This window comes from Peromyscus eremicus, chromosome 4 (genome assembly GCF_949786415.1).
Source record: "Peromyscus eremicus chromosome 4, PerEre_H2_v1, whole genome shotgun sequence".
NCBI classification, from domain to species: Eukaryota; Metazoa; Chordata; class Mammalia; order Rodentia; family Cricetidae; genus Peromyscus; species Peromyscus eremicus.
The window spans coordinates 5,308,862-5,316,945 of NC_081419.1; the positions used below are offsets into that span (position 1 = coordinate 5,308,862).

The window sequence follows — 8,084 nt, forward strand, 5'->3', positions numbered from 1 at the left end:
AGTTAGCTTGAAAATAAGTTTTCCTGGGCTGGAGAGATGGCTCAGAGGTTAAGAACACTGGCTATTCTTCCAGAGGACCAGAGTTCAATTCCCAGCAACTACATGGTGGCTCACAACCATCTGTAATGAGATCTGGTGCCCTCTTCTGGCCTGCAGGGATACATGTAGGCAGAACACTGTATACTTAATAAATAAATAAATCTTTAAGGAAAAAAAAAATAAGAAAAAATAAGTTTTCCTGGGTTGAAGACACTGTAGACAGGGCACTGGGAAGGCAGGATGCTTTACCTGTTCTCCAGCTCAAAGGTCTGAGCTCCATTTTGAAACTTCCATTAATATTACTTAAAGAAAAGATTTATTTGTGTGTGAGTGTGTGTGTGCGCATGCGTGCACGTGCACTTGTGCACATGTGTATGGGGGCACATTTACCTGCAGAGGGCATCAGATCTACTGGAGCTGGAGCTAGAGGCTTCTGTGAGCCCCTAGATGTAGGTTCTGGGAACTGAACTTGGGTCCTCTGGAAGAGCAGCCAGTGCGCTGAGCCACTGGGCCATCTACTGTCCCCTCTATTAATACTACTTTGCACAGAAATGCTTTTGTATTGACAAGGCGTTAGAATTGATGTCTACAAAGAAAACTTCCCTAAAAATAAATGTGATAAGGAACGAAAAATGCAGACTTCAGACAAGCTTGAGGCAAAGTACCCCAAAAGGACCGTTTTCCTCAATAGGAAAATCGGTTAAATTTTCAGAGGCAATTTATGACTTGCTTTAAAAATAAAAAATTATTACAGCACACTGGAGAGCTGACCCTGCCCCCACCTAGGCAGAGTGGGAGAGCTGGCCCTGGTGGCACTGGTGCAGGAGAGCAGGCAGGCTGACCAACTCAGCTACCACCCAGGCCCAGATCCAGAGCTTTGAGTTGGGGGACCCCAACATCTACCCGATCCATAAACTGCTGGAGCATGAAGAGGCTAGTCCTGCAGAACCAAAGCCGCAGGATCTTCACGACAGGTCAACAACAGGATAGCCAAGAGGAGTTCCGAGGAGGGTGCAGTATTGGCAGTGTAGCAGAAGCCAGAGGCCTCGAACCGGTCTAATCACTGGTTGCAATGAACATCTGCAAGAAAAGCTGTTTGGGCCAAAGCGTGGACCGCACGGCGCTGCAGCTCCACGGCCAGAGTTTTATTGGTTTGTTTTGTTGTCTTTGGGGGAGGAGGTCGCAAGGGCAGAATAGCAGATATGGAGGGATGGGAGATGAGTGGGTTTGGGATGGTTTATTATTGGCTTACAAATCCATATCACTGTTCATCACTGAAGGAACCTGGAGGCAGGAGCTGGTGCAGAGGCCGTGGAGGGTGCTGCTTACTGGCTTGCTCCTCATGGCTTACTCAGCCTGCTTTCTTAGAGAACCCAGGACCACCAGCCCAGGGGTGGCACCACCCACCATGGTACCATCAATCACTAATCACAAAAATCAATCTCTAATTACAAAACATGCCCTACTGGCTTGCCTGCAGCCTGATCTTATGGAGACTTTTTCTCAACTGAGGCTCTCTTTTCCTCTCTGACGACATTGGCTTGTGTCAAGTTGACATAAAACTAGCCAGTACAATCCCTGTGGGGACTTCCTACCAAGGACACCATTGACTACTTCCTTTGCGCTGGTTTTCATCCTAAGAGAGAAAACCTAATTGGCCTAGATAAGGATATCTGATCCTCATAGGTTAGGAGCCTGCTGGGCTGGGACATGTTTCCACAACTGTCCAATCAGGAGGCCTCTAGGACCCCATATTCCATGTTAATATGGTTGGGAGACTGATTGGCTCCAGGGAAGCTTCTGTGGTCTTGAAGACAACCCTGTGTGCTTTTTATAAGAGAATCCATGAGGGGAACTTCCTTAGTACAAAAGCAGCCATTTTAAAGTGGACAGCTCAGCCAAGCCTGGTGATACAGGCCTGTCATCTGTCATCCCAGCTGTTGAAAGGCTGAGGCAGGAGTCTCTCTAGATTAAGGCCTGCCTGGACAATTGAATGACATAAAAAAATAGAGCTGGTGATATAGTAGTAGGGAAGTACATTCCTGGTATATGAGAGGCTCTGGTTTTAATTCCCAGAGGGGTGCACTTGCACACACACACACACACACACACACACACACACACACACACACAGAGTTCAGTGGTATTTAGTATATTCATGGTGTTATGCAGCTGCCACATCCTCCTGGTTCTAACAGTCTGGCATCCTCTGAAGTCAGGCTCTACACCCCGCATCTCCCCGGTCTTACCAGCCAGGCTGCTCTCTGGCTCTTCGGACCCACCTATTTTGAAGTGGTTTTTGAGTCTGGCTTCTCTCCCTTAGCACTCTTCCCAGAGCTACCCATGTCCTAGTGTGTCACAGCTTCGTTCAGAAATGTTTGTTTGTTTGTTTGTTTGTTGAGATGGAGTCTTCCTGTACAGCCCCCGTGTTCCACTCCCAGGCCACATCCTCAGCCCTGTGTATGTATCTTTGTGATGCTGACATAAAAAACACAGCTCTCAGCTTAAAGGGGATAAGAAATAGTCTGTTCTGGAACCAAAAAAATGTGAGTGAGCATGGAACACAGAATTAGGTTACCCCACGTTCCGACGTGTAACCAGTTTCATCAAGTTGGATCAGTACCCTGACGGAGCTTTAAATCAAGGCTGTTTGAAAACACACTGATGGGCCAAGCGGTGGTGGCACACGCCTTTGATCCCTGCACTTGGGAGGCAGAGACAGGCAGATCTCTGTGAGTTCAAGGCCAGCCTGGTCTACAGAGTGAGTTCCAGGACAGCCAGAGCTACACAGAGAAACCCTGTCTCGAAAAACAAAAACAATCAAACAATCCAGGTCAGCAACTGAAACAACTTAACGTTTAAAAATATTATCCAGCTGGAGAGATGGCTCAGAGGTTAAGAGCACTGGCTGCTCTTCCAGAGGTCCTGAGTTCAATTCCCAGCAATCACCTGGTGGCTTACAACCATCTATAATGAGATCTGGTGCCCTCTTCTGGTGTGCAGGCAGAACACTGTATACATAATAAATGAATAAATCTTAAAAAATTATCCCTTGACAGTTTCATGCCTGTATATAAGATGTATTCTGATTTGTGTTCAGACACACCCCTCTCCCTTTACGCTTTCCCACTCCCTCTGGAGCCTCTCTTCTCAACAAGGCTTTTTTTGTTTTTGTTTTTTGAGACAGAGTTTCTCTGTGTAGCTGTGGCTGTCCTGGAACTCACTCTGTAGACCAGGCTGGCCTCAAACTCACAGAGATCCGCCTGGCTCTGCCTCCCAAGTGCTGGATTAAAGGTGTGCACCACCACCGCCCGGCTCAACAAGGTTTTTTTTTTTTTAAAAGATTTATTTATTTATTATTATACAGAAGAGGTTGCCAGATCTTATTAGAGATGGTTGTAAGCCACCATGTGGGTGCAGGGAATTAAACTCAGGACCTCTTGAAGAGCAATCGGTGCTCTTAACCTCTGAGCCATCTCTCCAGCCCTCAACAAGGTTTTTAATATTTATTACAGACTTATTATTTTATGTGTATGAGTATTTTGTCAGCATGTATGTATTTGCACCACGTGTGTGCCTAGTGCCTGTGGAGGCCAGAGATGACACTGGATCCCATGGGATTGGAGTTACAGGTGGTTGTGAGTTGCCATGTGAGTGCTGAGAACAGAACTCAGGTCCTCTGTAAGAACAAGTGCTCTTACCTGCCGAGCTCTCTCTCTAGCTTCCCTGCTTGGTGTGTGTTTGTTTGTTTTTAATGACCGGCTGAGTTTAGTTACGATTGCTTGCGTAGGTAGCATGGGTATGGAGTTATCTACTAGAGCGTGGGTGACTCATTAGTGACTACAGAGATTCCCCATCTCCCAGCAGCCCAGCTCCTCGGCTAGAGGTGAGGCCCTCTGTGCTCCTCCCTCCTCCATGCTGGAATTCAAACACGTTTTAAGATCAAATGTCCTGGGGCTGGAGAGAGATGGCACAGCAGATTAGAGCGTCTGCTGCTCTTCTAGAGGACCTTACTGTAGTTCCTAGCTCCCATGTCAGGCTGCCTGCAACTGCAGGTCCTGGGGATCCAGTGCCCCCTTCTGGCCTCTGAGGGTACTTCACACACACACACACACACACACACACACACACACACACACACACACACACACGAGATAGCATACTCATGAAAAATAAAATAAATCTTAGAAAAAATTAAAATCGCTGTGCAGTGGTGGCGCACACCTTTAATCCCAGCACTTGGGAGGCACAGGCAGGTGGATCCCTGTGAGTTTGAGGCCAGCCTGGTCTACAGAGTGAGATCCAGGACTGGCACATTTTGGTTTGGAGAAACCCTGTCTTCAAAAACCAAAAACCAAAAGAAAACAAAACAAAACCAAAAAAAACCCCAAAATTAAAATCAAGTGTTCTAATAGGATACAACTTAAAGATATACTAATTTAATGAATGTAGAGAAAAGACTGTTTCATTCAGAGATCTTCCACAAAGTGGAGTCCTAAAGAGGGGCTGAGTCTCTTGTTGCTACCACATTTAGTTATTAAAACTCAAATGGACTTGCAGCCTAAAGTTTAGAAGCCAGGCCCCAGGGGACCGTCCCTTGCTGTGGCTTTAACATGTTCTACCTCCCTCTGTCTTGTAGATGTGTGGGAATCACTCGCCTCTTCCTGTGCCATGAGGCCACCGCAGCCTGACACCACCCCCGTGCCCACCCAGCCTTCCTCATCTACACACAGCCGGCTGCCCCTGAGCCTCCAGGCCCGGGTCTCTTCCCCCCCTGCCCTGCATCCACCTGCCGCCTGAAGCCACTGGTTCCAATTGTCAACAGCCTCCGCTTGTTCAAAATAGCGATGAACCGAAATGGAAAAGGCTCCAGCCCTCCGCAAAACTAAGGACTTGGCTGTCTCCCTCGGGCAACCATTCCATTCCTCCTGCTCTCCTGCGTGTGTGCTTTCTTTTTTTATTTCAAATGGACATTGTAAAAGAAAACAAACAAACTACCTTCTGTTCTAGAAGATACTGACCCTTGGGAGAAGGCCTCCAGGGCTCCGAGAACTCAGTCTCTGCTGGCCCTCTGCAGCGGTGGCCAGGGGCAGGGCTGCCTGGTGGTGAGGGTTCTCAGCCCAGCCTTTAGGAGCGAGGCCACTGGCAGGCAAGGATGGTTAGTGATGATGGCTCATGTGATAACAGTATTGTGTGTTCCGTGGGGAAAGTGAGTTTTTTTTTTATACTCATATATAATCGATACCTTTTATTTATTGGTTGTTAACTATTGCTGCTACCTTGTGTGTCTGAAACTCCCAGGTTGCTGGGCCTCCGTTTACATGTGCACACCCTCACCCACCTGCCCGCTCACTTGGGAGGATGGTGGCCTGCAGCGGCCAAGAAGCCAAAAATCTTTTCCTCTTTTTTTCAGATACTGTGCTCCATTTTTGGAGAGGGGAAGGTGGGCGTTCCTAAACGGCTAATGTACTGTTCCCCCAGCTTCTGCCCTGCGGTCCCCACCCCTCTCCTCTGCTCTCCTCGGAGTCCATAACACTTTTTTCAAGGACAAACGGGACTTTTTTTTTTTTTTTTTTTTCAACTCTTGCTCTGATGTTCACAGCAGAGAGAAAGTGGAGAGCCTTGTTCTGGGAGTGGGGACTGGGAGAGGGCGTCGGGCACACAGTATGGAGAGTATGAAGTGGGCTTCTCGGCTTTCCTGCCTCTGTCTGCCTTTTGTAGCAGGCTACATGGCTTCTTCTCTGCTCAGAGGCTGAGAAGGAGGGGATGAAAGGACAGGACCAGGCCATGCTACTGAGGGAGGCTCTGCTCGTCCAGAGCTAGGGATGGCTCCGTGTCTGTCACCAGGAACACTGGGCAGCCATGGACCAGAAGCAAGAGGCCCAAGGTTGGGCTTCTCTGTGATTTCATAGTCTGCCTCTCGGTCAGTAGGGCTGGGGGTGGCGGGGAGGCGGTTGGTGGTTGGTCTGGCTGACGATGTCTGATTCCCAGCCCGGAGCTTGGGTTCCTATGTCTGTGGTACTGTTCTGTGGTTGTGTTTGCCAGGCCCTGGTGTCTGATGGTGCCTCCTTCAGGCCCTCTTCAGTGTTCTCTAGGCTCGCGAGCTCCTTGGGGGCTCACCCTCACCGTGGGCAACTTTCTCAGTTGAGACGCGGCCTCCCAGCTGCAGACAGGCGGGCCTGGGCCCATAGTTCTTGCTTCTAGTTTGTGTCGCCTCTCTGGCCACCAGCGAGAGGGGGAAATGGCCGCTGGATTTTGTTCTGCTCCGATCCTCCTGTGATCTCCATCATACTTCTAGGAGGCCGAACTCTTCCTTGCTAATGACCCGTGGGTGAGTAGCTGTCAGCTGGGGGAAGGATGTCCTCCATCAAATGGTGGCTCTGTGTGGGTGTGGATGCTTACCCAGTCCACAAATACACCCCTTCGTGGGCAGGCCTTTGGCTCACGTGTGCCCACTGTTGGCCCACCAGATCCCACAGGGCTCCGGTTGCAGAGGCAATTTTCTTTGAGGCTTCTCTGGGTCAGCTTCCTGCTTGGCCACCGACAGGGCCTTTAGGACGGGGAGTAGATGCAGTGATGTAGGAGGATAAGAGTGGACTTTCTGTGGTCTTGGGAGCCTCTCTGTCAGTAGCATTTTTGGTGGCATCCAGACTCGATGGGTTCTTAGCTGTGGACTGTCAAGGATTAAGCCTGGGTTTTCACCGAGCCTGTGGGTCCAGGTTTCCTCTTGGCATCTTGGCTTTTCGGTTTGCAGCCTCAAGTGTGGCTTTTGGTCTTCACAGTGTATGTCCTTGGGCCAAGCCTTGGACACTGAGACAGCCCTGGGCTGCCTTCTTCCTGGCAGGATGCCGGACACTGTTTTCATTCAAGGATGCGTCCTGACAGACTTCCGTCCTTCTCTCTCACCAGCCGTTAGCTGTGGCACACAGCACGCCCAGAATCTGAGGCTGGGCCTCTTCTGAGCAGCCTGAGGGCCTCTCCCCAAGTTCACTTCCACTGAGTCCCACCCCATCCGACGCTGCTTTCTTTAGGGGTGTGGTCCAGCCTATGAGGCCAGGTCCCTAGTCCCTCTGCAGACGCTCCCTGCGAGGGCCAGGGATGCTGTGCCCCTCCCCCTCTTCTTCCAAGCAGTTGCTCCTACTTTGTGTTGACTGTGACTTAGGAGAGCGTCACGACTTTGCGGTATCCAGCCAGGTTTAAAATAACAAGGCAAATGTATGCGGCACTGGTATCTCTTTCTTTAAATGCTTTGCAGTCTGACAGTTGATTTCCTATGAAGGTGCATTTGGGCTTTTGGGGACAGTGTCTCTTCCAGGGGATGGTGGAGTGTAGGGTGCCTGGGGATCCCTGGCATCTCTCCAGAGAAAGTCCCCACTACTGGCCAAGCAGAAAGCCACTATGATTGCTCCCAGTGTATTTCCGAATTTACATGATCCAAGGATCACAGGGGCGCCCCCTGGTGGTGGCGCCTTGGGGCTGCAGTGGTCCAGTAAGTGGTGAAGTTGGAGGCCAGAGGTGGGAAGGCCAAGGAGGCTGTGGTTGAAGAGGCCATGGACCCCCAGCCGCACATATCTGGCAGCATGTCTCCCACCTGCCCCTCTGCTAGATCATCCGGGGCTGGCAAGGTAGTTGGCAGAAGGGCACAGTGGGAAGCTTTGCCCTCCCAACTTTAATTTTTTTTTAAATATCTGCAAAATAAACCCAATGGTTAATTTTTGAATGAATAAAAGGCTTTTGTTGAATAAACAGTTGGTCCCATCTTCTGTCTTGGCACTAGGTTCAAGTTTTGTCTGCTTCCTAGGGTGGGGGCAACACCTAGCACCTGGACAAACTCGGTCTCTAAATTCCTCTGGGATCTGTTTCTCCATGCCTCAGAAGGAGGTCAGCCACCTTGCAGGGGTATCATGAGGGCTCTGAGTAAAGTGGCTAGAGACCCTTGCCGGAGCGAGTCCTGTAGCTCCTGAAGGACTTTGGGTAACTTAAAACCCAGATCCAAGAAAGGTGATGTTCTGGTGTGGTGTTCGCATCCTTCCCTGCTTGCGTCC

At 49.8% G+C, this 8,084-nt stretch overlaps 1 protein-coding gene across 1 annotated transcript in view; it reads left to right on the plus strand.

The window, feature by feature from the left end:
* The window catches only part of Ncs1 (neuronal calcium sensor 1), a 52,723-nt gene extending 44,938 nt beyond the window's left edge, over positions 1–7,785 (plus strand). Inside the window, exon 8 of the mRNA XM_059260026.1 lies at positions 4,679–7,785. The gene's annotated coding sequence lies outside the window, so the exon portion shown is untranslated. The remainder of the gene's footprint in view (positions 1–4,678) is intronic.
* Positions 7,786–8,084: the final 299 nt, after the last annotated feature.